This window comes from Mytilus edulis, chromosome 13, assembly GCF_963676685.1.
Source record: "Mytilus edulis chromosome 13, xbMytEdul2.2, whole genome shotgun sequence".
Classification (NCBI taxonomy): Eukaryota; Metazoa; Mollusca; class Bivalvia; order Mytilida; family Mytilidae; genus Mytilus; species Mytilus edulis.
The window spans coordinates 49,563,954-49,583,013 of record NC_092356.1 but is presented as its reverse complement, the minus strand read 5'-3'; the positions used below and the strand labels follow the sequence as shown (position 1 = coordinate 49,583,013).

Here is a 19,060-nt window from a genome sequence, read left to right as displayed (position 1 = left end):
ATAAATTACTTGTTCGCTAAATAGGGATATTCTTGTCAGATAAAAGAATTTTAGTTATATTTAAAAAATAGGGAAATATGACATTAAATTGGTTCTGTCTTTTTTTAAACATCGTTAAAACGATGTGTGTCTAAGGTGAACGCCACAAGAACCCTGTAATACTAGTACGAGAGTATAGCATGTAAACATTCCTTCTCAATAATATGGTTGTATTGGAAAACTTTTCATACAGATTGACAACTCATTGTCCGATATGCATGTAATATTTGCCACATGACGCCCATAGTTCTTTCTACCATCATCACCTTATTCCTTGATATTGCTGTAAACATCGATGGTTCACACCCAAACAAAATGGGAGTAATGAACCTTCAGAGCTTCTCCGTGTTATACACTTGTGAAATATATAGACGAAATTTCTGTATTGAAATGAATCTACATCTCACAAACAGGATTTTCAAATAACGATTTTGAGTAATCACCTTACAAACCAATATAAACGTATGGCAAGATATAACCATGAAGGAATTTAGTTTTTGTCAGAACTCATCACTATATCATAAACGTATACGTATATATATGCATACAGTTTCAAATATCAAGAACAAGCGTTCGATGTCGATAGTCTGTTCTCTAACTGTTCAGAGTTAGACATGTCACTTGTTCATTCTTGGAAGCCTTCATATTCCCCGTCTAACGATGGGAACTCTTTCTGATTGTGTTGACTATAAATGCTTGTATGGTAATTCTGTCGTTTATCTGTACAAGCGGTTGCATTTCCTCTCCTTTCCCAACAAACAAACGAACGAAACGCAACTAGTCTGATTTCTCTGGAGCTCATCCTCAATGGCTCTTATACGTCAGGAAACTTACATGTATACTAATAATGATTGTTTCATGAACAACGATGTATGAACGAACTATTATAAATTCGTCAATATCTGTAATGCATGACTAAAGTATAACTTTTATTACAACTACTGTATTACTTATTTGGATTAATGACGGCTATCATGTTCAACATTGCACAACTATTATCATAGAATTTAAAAAAAAAATCCTCAAAAATCCTCAAAAGATATAATGCCTTAGCTTAGATAATTAGTATTCTTTTCACAAAAAGTTCGTGTAAATGATTGTCAAATGAATTTAATTATGTAAGAATAAAATGTTAAAAAGAAACTAAAAAAAAATTATGCATGTTGTAAAAACTATGTTGTATTTTTTTGTCAATTAAAAACTTTAAAATTGCAATAGTTTTATTAGCATTTAAACACAGCCAGATTTGAATACAAGTTAAGAAATTCCGGTAAAGTCAATGATATCAAACAGATGTACAATGGTATATCAAATTGGGTAATATTGCATTTAGTTTTTATTAAAGATTAAAACTACTATTTTTTGCTTCATATTTGAATCTTTACGCCAATTGCCGCTAAGAAAGTAATCAAAAATTGTTTCCTTTTATTTTTATACACTTTCGGAATTACGAATCTGAATTTTATTTTCAATTAATTTACACAATTTAATTATTGTATCTTTATTCTCATCGTGTATTTAATCTTAGTGTATTAACATCATGACAGCATATACTCTAATCCTTTCTATTTATCCTTTCCAAATAACAACAATTTACATTTATACCTGTGTACGCTTGAACTCACACCTGCGGCTAAATAGCTACAAGGTAAACGAATTGACCTCAAGCCGAGAAATATACAGTGACCTTTACAAAATAATATACACACTCTGCTCACACATTAGTTGCATTGAAATGATTATCAAAACAATAACGGTAAATAGAACTGAAATATTTTCAGTTCAATATCAGTAAAAATGTTCAATAAATATTTTATGAAAAAATCTCAACAATAATTAATTAAATTTATTCAAAAACATTTACTAGAGATAATTTTATAGGAGTTTAATTCAATCAATACAAAACGGTATATATATGCATATTCACTTTCGTTCATTCTTATATTGTGGTTTATAACTTCGACCATTCGTCAGCTGTGCGCTTTTAATTACGTATATTGTCGATAAGCTATAAGAGTTAAACAGATTTTATTTTTTCCCAGAATTCAATAAATCGGGCTAATACGTCACGACCCACTCGAGAATTCAACCAAAAAAGTTACAAATACTTGATTTTCTCCGTTATTAGAAGGAATAGAAATTTAAAACTTTGCAAATGTGTTTTTTATGTTAAGATGAACATAATTAGATGATAAGTAAAAAATCGCGGAATTTCCCTTTAAATAAAAAATAAAAAAAATAAAAAATGATTTAGGATCATTTAGTGATAGCGTCGAAAAACGAAAAAATGTCAATGTTTGCACGAAAAAAATATTCTAGATAAAAACCATATCCCCCTTTTCAAGTTAAATATTTCTAGTACTTTAATTTCAATGTCTGTTTGTGATTTTTTTTATTATTTTAAAACGGTTTTTTTTACATTTCATATTTAAAAAAAAATACGTCATAAGCCCCATTGTGTACTATCTATACAGATCATCGTTAATTAGAGTTATATTTATGTTTTAATCTTTCCTTTAAAGGATTAATGTCATCTTTACAATCATAAAATAATACATTAAAATTTGGTAATACCGAAAAATGGGTAATAAAACAGGGTAAACGGACGGGAATGCACACATTTATATATCGAATTGTCTATTGTTTTGGAAATAATGGAATCCATTGTCTATTGTGCCTTAAAGTTATATCAACTGGTTCCTCGTTTTTCTTTTTATTATGTGGTAATCCCTTAAAAGATTTGTTTAACCCTCGGGTGCCTCAATTGGTATTTGTAATACGTTTGTAATACGAGTACACAAATTGGTGTGTAAATCCGCAAGCAGTGAACAGTGTGTGGCGTTTACCTATAGCTATACTGACGCGTTGATATAATCTTCAGGTATATATATTTTATATTGATAACCATAATTAACCTGCTAATAATTCATTGTTTAAAATCAAGGTGAGTAACATACATAACGACATGGAAAATTCTAAGTTTGGATGTTAAATTTGACCTCTAGACGTACTTATTAGGTCAAACCAAAGTCAAAATACTTGTAAAAATGTCGTTACGCATTTACATTGGTTATCACAAAGCATATAAAAGCGTGATACATGTACAGTTCACAATTATCGCTAAAAAGGAAATGTTCAAGTTTTCTATTACATCAGTTTGATTGAACGTGGGAAACGGTTTTGAAAAAAGGGGGAGGTCTTGTTATTTTCCTATCTTCAGTTCTACACGTGTCCAGATTTTGTTTGTGCCACACGAAAAAGTATTTTAAAATATCCACACTTCATTATGCACCATGTTTCTTTAAAACAATGTGTGATATCAAGACATAGTTCTAAAATTGTCCACATTGTCACCAATGAACTTCAATGTCATGATTTTATTACATGACAAATGTAGTTTCTGAATACACATTCCAATGCATTAAATGTATGGAGTATTCATATAATTTTCTAGAACTTCCTGGATTCTGCTGCTGTTTGAAGGCTAGTCCAAGATCCGCCTCAGGAGCAAATATTACAGGTGTACATTGTACAACTGGACTGATTAAGGGCCGGGACAACCATGGTTTATAAAACAGCAGTACTTTAAACCATTATGTTTAAAATTTATTAATAAAACTACGGTTTTAACTCCTTGGGTCTTCAGTCCAGATTTTGCCGAAGGCCCACCGGCCCAAGATTTTAAAAAGTCTGTATGATGTGAAAGAATTTCTACTGCAGGCCAATATACGGCATGTATGGTATTAAATCTACTGGGTCTGGGAAGGCCAACTGAAAGGTGTGTGGTACAGACCATTGATGGCAAAAAATAGTCTTTTTAATGATGATGGGAGTTTAAAACAACCTTGACTGGTTAAACAGCCCTTGTTGCACGGTCGGTAACATTATAAGGGTAAATATTTTGATTTTCTGGTGGGGGTCCAGGAGGAATTTGAAAATGATTAGCCTGGTTAGCGCTGAATATAAATAATGATATATCATGGACATAAGATTGGATAAAAAATATTCTGCAACACGGAAATGCAAGAAATAAACATGTTCAAAAGGGAAAATGAAGCTGAAAAGTTGTGGAACAAAATTATCATGTGTACATGTACCAACAGATGACAATGAATGGTCAATCTGCAAAAAATCCTCCTGCCTCAGTGCCCAAACATCAAATGGTTGTCCCTAAATAAGTCCAGGTGTTAAATGTATACCTGTATTGTTGCTGCTTTGTGAGGTGGATCTTAGTAACATTAGGTTATATGATGTTTCTAGTGCTCTGTTTACTGTATGCATTGCTTCTAATAATGCCATAAACAAACCGTAAAAAAATATACATCAATGCTCACTTACTGTCGTGACAGTAAATCATGAAATATTGAAGGTACTTAAAAAACAAAATTTCACTATTTTATACCAGGTATATAAATTAAACTTATTGTTTTGTTCACCTCAAATAAAACCTGACATTGACTTGTGAAATCTATTATTAGAAGTTCAATATTTGTCTGGCCTGAACGAAATTTGCAAAAACAAAACTTTACTGTTTCAAATGTAAAGGTTTATCATTACGATTCGGCATAAATGGAACCTAAGAATTCAATGGCACAACTTGTCCCTTTTGAGATTAAGTGCCACGCTCTCAGTCACAAATTATTGTGTCAGTTCATCATGTTCATTGACATTTTAATTTGCATTAATAAGTTAACATGTAACACAGGTGAAAGTCAGAGACATATATATGTTTTGTCATCAGATTTACCTGTACATTAATTATCAAAAGGTTAATTCTAGAAAATATGCATTACAAAGGAAGTATTTCAGTTTTGTTACATAATCACTACATGTTTGGAATAAAAATCAACATTTCATATAAGTATCATGTTAAAATATATACTGCATATATGCACTACATGCACATGTACAATGTATATAGGCTTTAAAGTCATATGCCTTTGATTTATTATGTTTTGGATTGTAATGTCCATTACCTGAAAGTACCATACTGTCTTTTGTAGAAAATATTGAAATGTTATCACCAATGCTACATATAGGAAGAAATCAGTTTCTATTTACCATGTTTACCAAAACCATTTGTGGGAACAAACTGCAATAGGCAAGCTTTTCACCTTGAAACAAACAAAAATCAACATTGTCTTGTCAGCGCATGTTGGCTTCAAGTGTTGGAGGGTCTTGTGTTCTCTCTGCAAGTTAAAACTATGTGTCTACATGTATGTCAGGGTGCCATGCTTTCCTACGGACTGTTACTTTGTGAAATAGCATATTAAAGATCAGATTCAGTGGGTTGGTCTAATACAACATGTACAAAGCTTTATCCTTATTCTAAACATGTATGACAATATCATCTTATGGCTTCAAGTTATTTTTCAAAGGCATTTTTTTTTTAGTAAATTTATAAATTTTCTTTTAAAGCTGATATTGATTAAACTACATAAACACAAAAGATCTATATTGAGCTTTAAAAATCGACTGAATAACCAAATATTTACACACATACAATAGTCATGAAAACAACACAAACAAAATAGAAAATTAAGAAAAGCACCAGCTTTGCACTGTCATGAAGTTTAAATGAGTCTCTCAGTCTGATATTGTCATGGAAAGAAATTAAAGTAAAGAATAGTTTATTTTAAACTGGGTAAAAACACTCTGAATATAGAAAAAAGGGAAGACGTTTTTCTGAAAAATGCATAATATATATTAAATTCTCCCTCGCCCTGCTCGTCCGAATTTAAAGCATTTAATCTCTAAATTCAATAGGCTATAAACAAGACAAACACAGATATAGGATTAGTTGCTCGCAGTAACATATTATTTTCTCTTGCGATACAATATTTTATTTTACTTTATTGTACATATTTCTTCGATTGAAACAATATATAAACATATGAAATATAACATGGTTCCTCTTTCGCATCGTTTCTTTTCCCCCGGCTAATACCTCCAACGCCTGTACGTACAATAAACATAGCAGCAACTGCACATATACCTATGTGACCAACTTCAATTCGACGTAACTGCGAGCACCTTCGATACTAATACATTTAAATCCCAAACTTTATATAGTACCCTTATAAATAGTACATACTGTTACAAAACCAGTATCCGAACTAGTTATACTAGTTCCCATCTATAAATAATACTACAAATAGCAAACGGGAAAAACCCTATTTCAAACGAAATAAAATACATTGATATACATGTATGTATACATTCAAGTTTGTAAAATTTACTTTCGTTGTGATGCACCTGTACATTTCACATGTATATTTCAATAAAACAGCAATGCAACGAAAACTAATTTTACTTACAATGTATGTATGTTTAATACTGACCAACAGAAAGTTTTATCAGGTAGTTTCATATGGTAATATAGCAATAGCACATAGTGTACAGGGACAATTTAAGTACTCATAGTTCTCACTAAGTCATTATAAGTAGAGTCTAGAGTCCTGGATTAACGAAAATCGGTCTGGATCACCATTTTCAAAACTGGATCAAGATTGAAATATTTTGTAGTAACTGAACACACATATCATTTTATAGCAAAAGTCAAAAGTAATCTGAATTTAATGGCATTTCAGTGCTCCATTATGTTATAAAGACTGAAATGATAAATTATATTGCAATAAAATATCTTTTTCTTACTGTTGGACTCACCATCATGACCATGGCCAACAATGATGAGTCCCTGGCCTTCAAAAATCCTTAGTGACGACCCTTAGTTATCTTTTTGGCATGCATTCACCTCTAGTTTAGGTATTATTTTGAAATGACTCGTATAGGTATTATTTTAAAATGAGCATTTAGGTATTATTTTGAAATAACTCATTTAGGTATTATTTTGACATATTTAACCTGGACTTCATTGTTTTTTTCAGATTTGCACAGAAAACTTATTGTCAAGATGATTTCATTAGAGAGCTGTTTGGTATTTATTCTGTCAACCATCATTCCAGCAATATACTGTGAGGGAGACGACAAGCTTGGTGAGTTATCTCTTTTTAAACCAGTTACAAATAAAGCAGAGTTATCTCCCATGTTGACAAAAGATTTTATATATATCATTTCTCTAATTGTTTGTGAATTAATCCCTTTCTGCACCCATTGTATAAAAGATTTTAATCAACGTGTGGTTCGTTTGGTCTCAGTTCATCATTGGTTAAAATCTGATTATGACGTCAAATTTTCTTGCTTTCCTTTGAATTTCCTATTGTGACGACATGAAAAAAGGCGACCATGTCTGATGACGTCACATAAAAAGAACACCTTTTGCTGATCATTCTTAAAGAAGGAATAAGTTTGCCTGCATAATGTTTGAAAAGCATTAGAGAAACAGATTCCACCACCAAATCTTTTATTATTTATAATCAATATTTATCCACTCTCAACAGTTAAATTTTTTATTTTTAAAACGCTCGGTAATTTAACTGTCTCGAGTGGATAAATATCGTTTCACACTCGATGCAGTGGTAGAATCTATATGTATCATACTTCTATTGTATTTATTCATTTTACAACTTTGTCAGCTGGCACTTTTGTGCATGATGTCAGATGACAGGAAATGATATTTTTTTGTTTGTTTTTTCTCACAATGTAAATTTAAAGACTACCCTGTATAAACAATTCTTTTGACAGACAGAAAAATATAAAACAAACATTTCTGCATTAAATTTTGACAATGTGACAGTGTGTTTAAATTTAACTTAAAATTTTTAGTGACTAAATTGAACAAAGATATGACCAGTACCAAAATCTTAATTTAAAGATTAATACAGTAATTTTGAATACTCAAGTTCTGACCATTTCACACTATTGACAATAGTGTTTAATTTTCAGACTATTGGGTGCATCATTTTCTGTGCTCTGAAGGCTGCATGTCTGTATCTATCTCGGTCAGCCCTATGAATCACGCATGTGTTACAAAAAGAACACATAGAGTTATCTCCCATTGACTATGAAATAATTACTATAAATTGTTAATTTATTACCTGTTTTTACATAATTAGTTTTGAGTGAAGATAAGAAAAAGGAATCAACTGTTTTAAAGTTTACAGCAGCATTCAACACCCTTTTGAATACAATTATATACTTTCACTTACTTTAAACTTCTAGTAAATCATCATGATCATACTTCAATGAAATCCAGTACTTAAATATATTTCCCAGCAATTATGGAAAAAGTTCCTGTTTACTATTAAATTGTAAAATATTGATTAATGCTTTTCCCAAGATACACCTATTGTCAGAAGTTGAAAAGGATGTATAATTTAATGGATTTATGCTTGTGATAATAGATAATTATTGATTTTTTTCAAAGAAAGAATAGTTTAATATACTCATATTAACAAGTTATACTACAATGTAGTTGGACTTTAAATTAATAAAAGCTATCAGGAGCTACATGTATCTTTGATTAGCAAAGGATCAAGAAAAGAAAAATTTTGTTTTTCATTTTTCAGCAAATCCTTCGAGTTCTTTCGTATGATTACATAACAGTTTTCTTATTTTCTTTTTTTATAGAATCCAATTACAAGCACCCTGATGTAGCAGCAGAAAGACAACAGACTGTCATTATCGGAGTTGTTGTTGGTCTGTGTCTAGCCTGTGTTTTCCTGGTCATTCTCTGCATCTCATACAACTACTACAAACACAAGCCATACAGGAACACCCCACGTGATGTTGAAGAACCATTAACAGCCATGAAATAAACAGGAAATGACAATTGACTATGGAATCATGGGTAATTCCACATTCCATTTGTTGGAATTATATTGTAGTTGCACATGATATGGAATTTCCCATGATTCTATATTTTTTTTTTGTGATAAAAGAAAGAAGACACATTTTGAAACAGCTGAAAATTTGAAGAAAACTAACATTAGAATCTCAATGCAAGACACAACGAAAGGAGATTTGATACTCTTTTTTTTTACCAAGAATTGAAATGTACAGGATAGATATATTATTGTCTCCCTTTTCAAAAAGTTTATGAAATAAAAGGACCAAAAAATCTTTTTATCAAATCAGCAAATCAGAAAATTACATACATAACAATGTAATAATTCTGAGAAAAATATTCACTGTTATTTTTTTTTAGTGATCTTCATTGTCAGAGGATGGTACAAAATGATATTCCTGATTCATTGAGTGTCATAATAGAAACATTTCATAAACAAAGAAACCATTTAAAGAAATAGTCTGAATAAGTTTTCAACTGTCAAACCTGTACAATAAGATATGAATCAGATGGTAGTTTTATAGTAGAAATGCTTATTTTTGCTCATTGTGCAATTTTGTAATTTTATATATAGTTATATACCATACAACTGGGATTTTGTACATTACACTCATATATTCAGTTTCACATATCCAATTCAATGCAAGTCTGTGGTTAATCATTATTTTGTGAAATGGACATTGCATAATTTTTTTAAAGTTTGAATCTCCAGATTGGATAATAACAGACAATTTAAGTTTAAAGTATAAGAGATTGTAGTAGTTAGAAAATAGGTTATTAATACAACATATTCCATCCTCTTAATCATTCCTTGTCTATATAAAGTAGATTGTTGTCAAATGTTCTCTTCCAGTGTAACCATGGTTACATTATTTTGCATTTTTGCTATACATTTGTATGCATTTAATCATTATTTTTTTGTCTGTATTTTAAACTTATTTTATTCTCTAAATTTTTATTACTTAATGACTCCTATTAAAGTCAAGAAATATATTACATTTTGGTAAAATAGGAAAAAGAAATAAATTGTGAAATGCAAGTTGATTTAGTTTGTTATTAAAAATGTTAGACTTCAAGTTATATGTACTTAATAAAGGATTGAATTCTTCCAAATACATATTTTATTTTAAATTTTTAAAAGAAATTAGTATTTTTCTTAGTTCTTTAGATTTATATAAATATATATATATTCTTATGTAGAGATAGAAGAATTTATTTTTGTTACCTCCCTTTTTTTTGGCTGGTGTTGTTACCTCTCTTTAATTTCAGCTGGTTTGAACTTTCATGCAATATAGATTGTTCCATATTACCTCACCAGCCCTTGTATGTAGATGAAGTCTCAAATTTTATACTATTAAGAGTTTGATGTGTATTATACCTTTAGGAAAGAAGATGATATTTCACAAGAGACAAATCCGTCCCTTTGGTATTTGAAGGAACAATTGAAACAGTTTGAATTCTTGTAACAATAATTTCAAGCTTAGATATGAAATTGAATGTGAGAATAGTTTTTAGCTCTTCTAACATCTTAACCATACCTCAGGATAATTCATTTATTTTCATGAACAAGTTTTGAAGCATTTTCTCCAATTTGGAAATAAATCATTTTCACCAGGAAAATATGATCAGATGGTTGTTCATTGTTAAGTTTTTCATCTAAAGGTATATCATCACTAATGGATTGGATGGAAATTCAAATAGAAAAAATGATTGCATCCTCATTTAAGAGGCGCACACAGCCTGAGAAAATAAACAATAATTTTGCATATTTTGTTATTTTTACTGTACATAAGACTCTATAAATGGAAATTGGAACATTTTAATAGTATGTAGTTATTGTTCATTTTATGAAAAGAACTTTCCGAAAAATAAATATTGATTTTATTCTTCATAGTTTTTTATTTATTTTTAAGTTGGAAAACAACAATAACACTTTTACGATTATTATTGTTATGCTCAATACTAGTCCTTTCCCAACTCACAGTAATTTTACGAATGAAATGTGATGTGGAAAATACACTTATAAAATTTATACCCAACTGCACATAACACAAAACACAGAAGCATTTATCCAGGCAGTGGCCCCCCTGAATCCACCTATGCTAGGTATTCACCAAGCTATCACAAATAGATGATAGATGATAATGATGATGAAAGGTTGTTTAACATTTTGTGTCAAAATTAATGCATAATCAGGTAGTGAACATATTAATTTGATGAAAATTAGTTTTGATGGATTTTTGACATGTTAGTTGATGCATAAAAGGATATTTATATTTGGTTGATGAGTTATTTGCAAACGTCTGCATTTCTGTTAAGTTGCATATCCATATCCAAGTCCATTACGGTATCTCAGGTACAATAAGCATGATGTCAACTATATTTAGTGCATGGAATGGGTTTCATCTCACCTTGACCTCCATTTCATAGTTCATTTGATATTGTTGAGTGATTGTGGTGGTCTATTTCTTAGATACTCTCAGCAATACGGCAACTATATTTGGTGTAAAAAATGATTTTAAAATATATACATATACATATCCGTCTTACAGGTTTCATCTGACCTTAACTTGTAAGATTCATTGGGCAATTTTCAGTTATGTAATTTGTTGTATTTCTCAGATATTATACTATATTTAGTGTATGTAACGTTTGAATAGAGTAAAGTTCCTTCTGGTAGGGTCCATTTGACCTTGACATAATTTCATTGTTCGTTGGTCAATCACTCGTTATTTAGGGATGCACATTTTACATTTGGTTGGTATAAGTTTTATAGATTTGAAAGTATCCAGTTTCAATGTCAATTGAATAAAAAAAAAGGTACATAGAAAAACATATAATGAATCATACAATTAAGTTAAACTACATCAAAGAATTCTCCAAGCTACCCTACTGATACAAGTTTATATATCGATACATAATGAAGAATGGAGGCTAGTTAATATATTAATGAAACACTTAAAAAGAAAATGTAAACCTGCGCACTAAATCGAAAAAAATGTACACTAAAAAAGGAAATAAAATTGTAGTTGATAAAAACAATAAAGGTATATTGAATGTTGCTTATTTAGAAGATCACCAGCAATACAAAAGTTTGAAATCAAATATATTGATGAATAAACTCATCATAGATACCAGGAGTAAATTTGATATTTACACCAGACGAGCGTTTCGTCTACAAAAGACTCATCAGTGACTTCGAATAAAAAAATGTTATAAAAGGCCTAATAAAGTACGAAATTGAAGAGCATTGAGGACCAAAAATTCCTAAAAGTTGTGCCAAATACAGCTAAGGTGAAGAAAAGCCTTAGTTTTTTCAAAAATTCAGAGTTTTGTTAACAGTTAATTTATAATTGAATGTCTGTTAGCTTATCTGACCAAACAGGCAAAATTAAGAAAGACCATCAAGATATCGTCTGTAAAATGTTCAAAGCGATGAATTTAACTTCATCACTTGGAAACCCTGGTTCAATATCTTCCATGTAAACAACAATCTCCTATCGAGAAAATCATGATTTATAGAAATGCAAACTCTGGAATATCGTATCAACTGGGAGATATATACTCCATCTGAAGGCGCTGCTGGAATATTACTACCTAGAAAGTTCGCTATGGTCAAGATAACGTCGTTCCTTTTGTCTCATAGTGCGGTTATCAACCGATCCTCATTTTCAATTATTAGATGCAAGTCAAGAAATGGGACAGACTTAACTATCTGCTTTAACCTTAATTTCAAGTACGATGTGATAGATGCGATCAACATACTCACAAAACTCTAAATTATTTTGTGTGATGAGCTGCGTAAACGTCAACGTATATATGTCGAAATGGCAGAAATCGTCAGTTGAATTCTTATAGAAGTTATTACCTTTGAACATCAAGTTCTATATAGTTTGTACATTTTTTTTTTCAAAAACTATAAAAGTAGACAAACTTTGATAACAAAAGGTATGATCAGGACAAGATCGACAGATGAGTTAATATAACCGATTCGAGTTTAGTGATTTCATGAACCTCGGAAGACGCTTTTTGCAATGTTCTTTTATTTTGCCATAACTTTTTAAGATTGAGAGAACTTTTAGACAGAAAAATTAAACAAAAGGTCATGATTTGTTGTCAAGCCAATATGGCTCAAATGGACAGTTAACTATTTGAAGGAGCTGTTGCCTTGGAAAAACGATCTCTTCTGTATTGAGAGTTTGTTGTTGCGGAAACTAGAGTAGATTGTGAGACTCTGTAAATAGCAAACATTATCGGCAGGACAAGATGCAAAATTGAAGGTGAACAAAGCAGGTTCAGTGGAGCCTACAGTTTCCTAATGCATCTTATCTCCATTGTCCAGTCATGTTATACAATGCCAGTTCCACCTCATGATCAATTGTCAAGTATTTAAATGTATATAGTTTGTCCCAAATATGATTTTAGTTTCAAAATTATTTGCGGATATCCATAAATCAAAGGTTATAAATAAAGGCAACAGTACTAAACCGCTGTTCGAAAGTCATGAATCGATTGAGAGAAAAAAAAATCCGGGTAACGATCTAAAACCGGAGAAACACATCAGCTATAAGAGGAAAACAGCGAAACAACAGAAACACTGAAGTGCAACAAAAGCAAACGACAATGCAACACTCACAGACACCAACTATACGATAAAAATTGCCATTTCGACTTGGTACAGAACGTTTTAAGAACAAATGGTGGGATGAACCTGGTTTTGTGGCTAACCGAACCTCGCACTTTTATGGTAATGTTTAATGATACATTAAAATGAGCCAACGGAAGCAATTGATTGGATTAGACATATTTGGCCTTTGAAAATTCTGTAATTCCGAAAAGGAGTAGGTCCGGTAAGGGCCGATTTTGACCTCAAATTTCAGGTTCATCTGACGAAAGATTTTGGGCACTTTATAAACACTTAAGTGTCTATTTCAGTTGATTCAATAGTTAATGTGAAAGATTTTAACTGGTTTACTCATTAAAAACGCTCCGATTCAAGCTTCAATATGAAAAATCTATCAAATATGCCAAAAAATTTCGTTTTTCAGCTGGTTTTTGTCAAAAATGAAAGTGGCCGCATTCGCGTTTGTGTCAACCTTTATATATGTTATGTAGTATCATCAAATACAACTTACATTTCAATATTAAGAATAAACACGAATGCGGCCACTTTCATTTAAGACGGAAACCGTCTAAAATTTAACTAAAACGATACAATTGTGGAGATTTCAGTAATTCAGCATGACTCAATGATGCTTGTACCCGATATATGTGCATTGTATTGTCAAACAGTCCATATTTATGTAGCAGAAGCATTATACTTTCCAACAATTAACTAAATGTTTACATTTTAACGATTTTGTAAAACTGTTATATTTTGTGGCCAAAAAGGGGTCTTACTGAACCTACTCTTGTATGCTGTAATCGCTTCTGGTCTTATCTCTGTTTATATATAACAACCAATCTTTTTTATGAATAAGCAAAATGTAATGCAAATTTGAATAAGATTTCAGAGCAATCGCTTCTTTATGAGAAGTGAATCAAATAGTTCAGTCATATATAATCATATTCAAAACAGTGTAGCTGTGGCCATTGATTGACAACCTTAATTTATCCCATTGACTGGGACAGATTAGGTGAACGTGTGTCTGTAACGACCGCTGTTCACTATGTGCTTGTTAGAGACACTTAAACCGTGGGGTTACAAAAGGTTCTCAGCACCTAAATAAAGAAATAAAAAAAAAACTAATCAGGAACAACACGATGTTTTGATTTATTGCAGTAATACAAATCAAAACATAAAGTTGTTCCTAATTAATTTTTCGAATTATTTTAATATTAAAGGCGTTAACAACCTTTTGTGACCCCACAGTTTAAGTGTCACTAACAAGTACATAGTGAGCAGCGGTCGTTACAGACACACGTTCACCTAATCTGTTCCAGTCAATGGGATAAATTAAGGTTGTCAATCAATGGCCACAGCTACACTGTTTTGAATATGATTCTATGTATTTCGTATAATGTGCAAGAATTATCATGCATCCAAAACTAGCCTGAAAACTCCTTCAGAATATTCAATGTCACATGTAAAGGACATTACATATGGCTAATATTATTACGTATTATATATTGTTTTCGAGGGGGAAATAATGTTATGACCAAACCCAATATATACCTTTAGTCATCACTAAAATAAAGATTTCTTTGGGAAGTTTTTGACATGTCCGCATTTTCCTTCATGGTTTAATTTCTTAATTTACAAGTTATAACTCAAGATATTATAAAAAGTTCCATCGTCATTATTATATAGAACTATGAACATATTTGTAAATAAGAAACACGCGTATACAATAAATAAGGCTAAGCTGAAAGAAGCAGGCGTATATTTTTCTAATCAGATAATAATGTTCAGCTATTCAAAATACCATGTAAAAAATAGGAATGAATAGCTACAGTGGAACAAAACACAAGAAAGTCAAAGTTTAAACATATTAACTGATAAGTTTTAAGGATTAAGGTAGCTTTCGTGCAATAATATACTAAAATTATTGCATTTGTTTCAATGAAAATACCGTGCTATCCGAATAAATAAAATGTGATAACTTCACATGAGAAAAAGGAGAGGCGAAATATACGCGAGGATCATTTAAGGTAGTTCGCTTCTCAGTTTCAAAGTAATTAACTTTTTAAAACACTAGTTTATATTGATAGGGGATTAATAAAGGAATCAATAGAACAAAAAATATATATAGGTCACCGTGCTTGTTATCAAGATATTAGCCATTGAAATTTTGGCGGGAAAATATTCTCTCTTGACTTTTCATAGCTTTAGTATTGACAAGGTGAAGTTCTCAAAAACTGTTAAAAAGTAATTAGAATTTTATAAGACTTTTACAGATGGCTTATTATTATACATGTTAAAGATTTACAATAAGAAAAATGGGGGTCACCAAGCAAATTTTTGCAAGGCATTCAAATGGATAAAACCAGAGGATTCCGAAAATCTGACAAAATATCCAAAACGTGACAAGCCAGCTTCCTTAAACTTATAAGTCGAAAATAAACTTGGCTGAACAAGAATAGGACCGACAGACAAACAGACAAATAAAAGAAGTAAAACACAACAAAGAAATGGACATGGAATAAATCCGATAATTCCAATCGTTATGCAAACGAAGAGTTAAAAAAAAGAGTTATTTGTGCTATCAAGTCTTTGTCGTTGACGATGCTTTTAATAAGAATTTGAGAATGCTGCATATGAAATTGATATAGTTCCTTCTATTCTAAAATGTAATTCCATTACCGAGGTATTAGCACATACTTACAACTTCTCGTCCAATCAAATTGCTTGAATTTGCCTTCTAATTTTCATAGTACATACTTTTTCCGTGTACTAAGTAACTACGCATGAATGACCACAAGGGTAAAATTTCATTGTATTGTAATCAAGATATTAGAATAAAAATTGCTACTGGCTATTTTGAAATAAATGATGTGTTCCAAATTTAACTAAATAGTTTGTAATTAGTTTTCAAAAAGATTTTTAACATCCTACTAATCAATCTTTTGATCTAAATTTTGTTTTGACAATTAAAAAAGTTTCTTTCATTTAAATAAAGAGTAATAATAATGGTGCTTTATACCTTGATTAAAGTACAACTCAATCTAAAATTTGTAATCCTTTATCTTCCATGCAATTACTTTGTACACAAAAAGAGTCAACCATGAATCTTTTGAAGGGAAATTATTAATAAAGCAATGGTCGATAATTGGTTGCCTAATGTCCAGTGACAAATATTTCATGCATATAAACTATCCACTAGACTACCTATGGGTACATACCAGGGGCAGATCCAGCCATTTTTAAAAGGTGTTTCAACCAAAGATGTGGGAGGGGGATCCAACTGTTTGTATTAAGATAGTTTTAGGTTTTATGTGAAATTAAAAAAATGTTTTCAAGAATGTAAAGCTTTCACTGCAATTTAAGAATTGTCTGCTCTTGGTCAATTCATTTTGTCATCTTACCATGTAAAAAGGTACATGTATAGTAAAACAACGCTTCGTTCATATCAATAAACATACTTACACCAGCAGCTACCTTCTTTACATTCTAAAGTCAAGGGCCTTTGAAATCCCATTTTTACAATGATATTATAGTGAGTAGATTTACAAAACTACGTAAATGAGCTACATCCAGTCAGCCAAAACATATCAATAGACTAATTACAGGATTACTCAAGTTGTAAATATGTGCTAAATTGCATATTGTATAGAAAGGTATATACTATGAAAATAAGAGCTTGGGGCAAAGCCCCTCGCTCTAATTTTCATAGTATACTAGAACACACCCGCTAAATCGCGGGCATTCAGAGCGGAGTTAAAAGTATGTAAAGTGTTGTTAGAAGTTTTATACCTCCTCCTTCATTTCCAAAATTCCCAATTTTTGGTTTTCTATCAATTTCAATATGAACATACATTTAGTATGTTATGAACATTTAAGTAAGGAGCCTGTAGTTCAGTGGTTGTCGTTTGTTTGTGTGTTACATATTTGTTTTTGTTCCTTTTTTTGTACATAAATAAGGCCGCTAGTTTTCTCGTTTGAATTTTTTTACATCGTCATTTCGGGGCCTTTTAAAGCTGAGTATGCGGTATGAGCTTTGCTCGTTGTTGAAGGCCGTACGGTGACCTATAGTCGTAAATTTCTGTGTCATTTTGGTCTCTTGTGGAGAGTTGTCTCAACATGGCAATCATACCACATTTTTTTTTGTTATCAATGAATTTTGTAAAATATTTAATGAATGGAGAATTTCAGAAAAGGTATCAAAAGTTCACATGAATAATTTTAGCGCTTATCTGTATATAACTATATAAATAAAGTGTATTTACTTTCAATTCTTAGTTTAGTAATCGATCCATGGTGGTCAATTGACATAGTATACAGACCCTCTCCACTTTATTCGTACTATTTGTTTGTTCAAAGTATACAGAAAAACGCAAACCGGAAGTATAATCTGACTTAAAATTTCGTCCAATGACGGGACAATATCCGGATGCCTTTTTTCTCGTTTTTCTCCCAAAATAACTCAATCTGAATAATCATATGAATGGATGACAAATGCGACTATGCACTGTACATATAGGACACAGAGTCGTGTTGATTAATTTATTGTGGAAAGAAGAGAAGCGACACCAAAAATGAGGTCTTCTCGTTTAATAGTATAGATACCTTTCTATACAATAACCGAGACATACATTTAATGATTAGTATTCGAAACCGAAAGATATTTTTAAACTCGTGACTAAACACTAGTCAAATTAAATAATACGCTACGTCCATTCGCGAATCAACGAGTTTCATGGTCACTCGTTGAATATTCTTCTATATTATATCTTGGATTGACAATTACTGAAATAACGACAGCCGCTTAATTTTTTTATCAGTTATTATAGACTAAGGTAATTCTGTTAACGAAATGTTTTGGGGAATCTACATTTCACTGTTTTTAAAAGTTTTAAATGAGAGACAAAGCTTTACCATATCATAATTGATCAGAATAGGTAGACAAGTAAAATATTTATAACTTTCAAAGTTCAAAAATATTTACACAAAACATCCAAACATCATTCTGACAAAATTAACAGGAAAAGTTTTTATTTGCATGTTTGCAAAGTTATGACTGTATTTCCTTATGGCAATACAAAAATTATGGAAACTGTTATTTCCAGCTCTGTCTCGATTCATGTAAGTATCTTTTATTTTCTTTCTTGATATTTGTTTTTGTACATTACTTTTTCATGTTTCGGGAAACCTACTTTTTTCATTCTTTCCTTAAACATAATTCTGGCTTGCACAATATGCATATATATTCTATTCGTATATAAAAGTAAAGATAATTAATCACCCAGTTCAAATCTAAGATTTTAATTTAAAGCATTTTTCTGTTTTACAGTGATTTAGAAAAAAAAAATACCAACATAGCTAGATAATACAATGAATTAACTAATTACTAACACAATTCTATATAAATATTCTTGTAATTGTTATAAAACACATCAAATGACATAGTTACAAACCTGATCTTGGACAGTATAATTTATTTTAGACATTTAACTGTGACGTCACTTTTGTGGCGTTGATCAGTCGTATAAATATGAAAGACAGTTCGTGGTTCTGCTTTTTGTTTGTGTGGTGTGCTATGTTGTTTAACCTGTTCATTTTCATTCTGTGGTTAGCATGTAGAAATGAAATATTGTATTATTTATTTGTGTATTTCT

General features: G+C 30.9%; 1 long non-coding RNA gene across 1 annotated transcript; it reads left to right on the top strand.

The window, feature by feature from the left end:
* The first annotated feature begins 2,734 nt into the window (after nucleotides 1–2,734).
* On the top strand, nucleotides 2,735–10,669 carry LOC139501909 (uncharacterized). Its single transcript, XR_011658697.1, has 3 exons — nucleotides 2,735–2,920; nucleotides 6,927–7,034; nucleotides 8,569–10,669. It is a non-coding gene; the product is annotated as an uncharacterized lncRNA (long non-coding RNA).
* The last annotated feature ends 8,391 nt before the right edge of the window (nucleotides 10,670–19,060 follow it).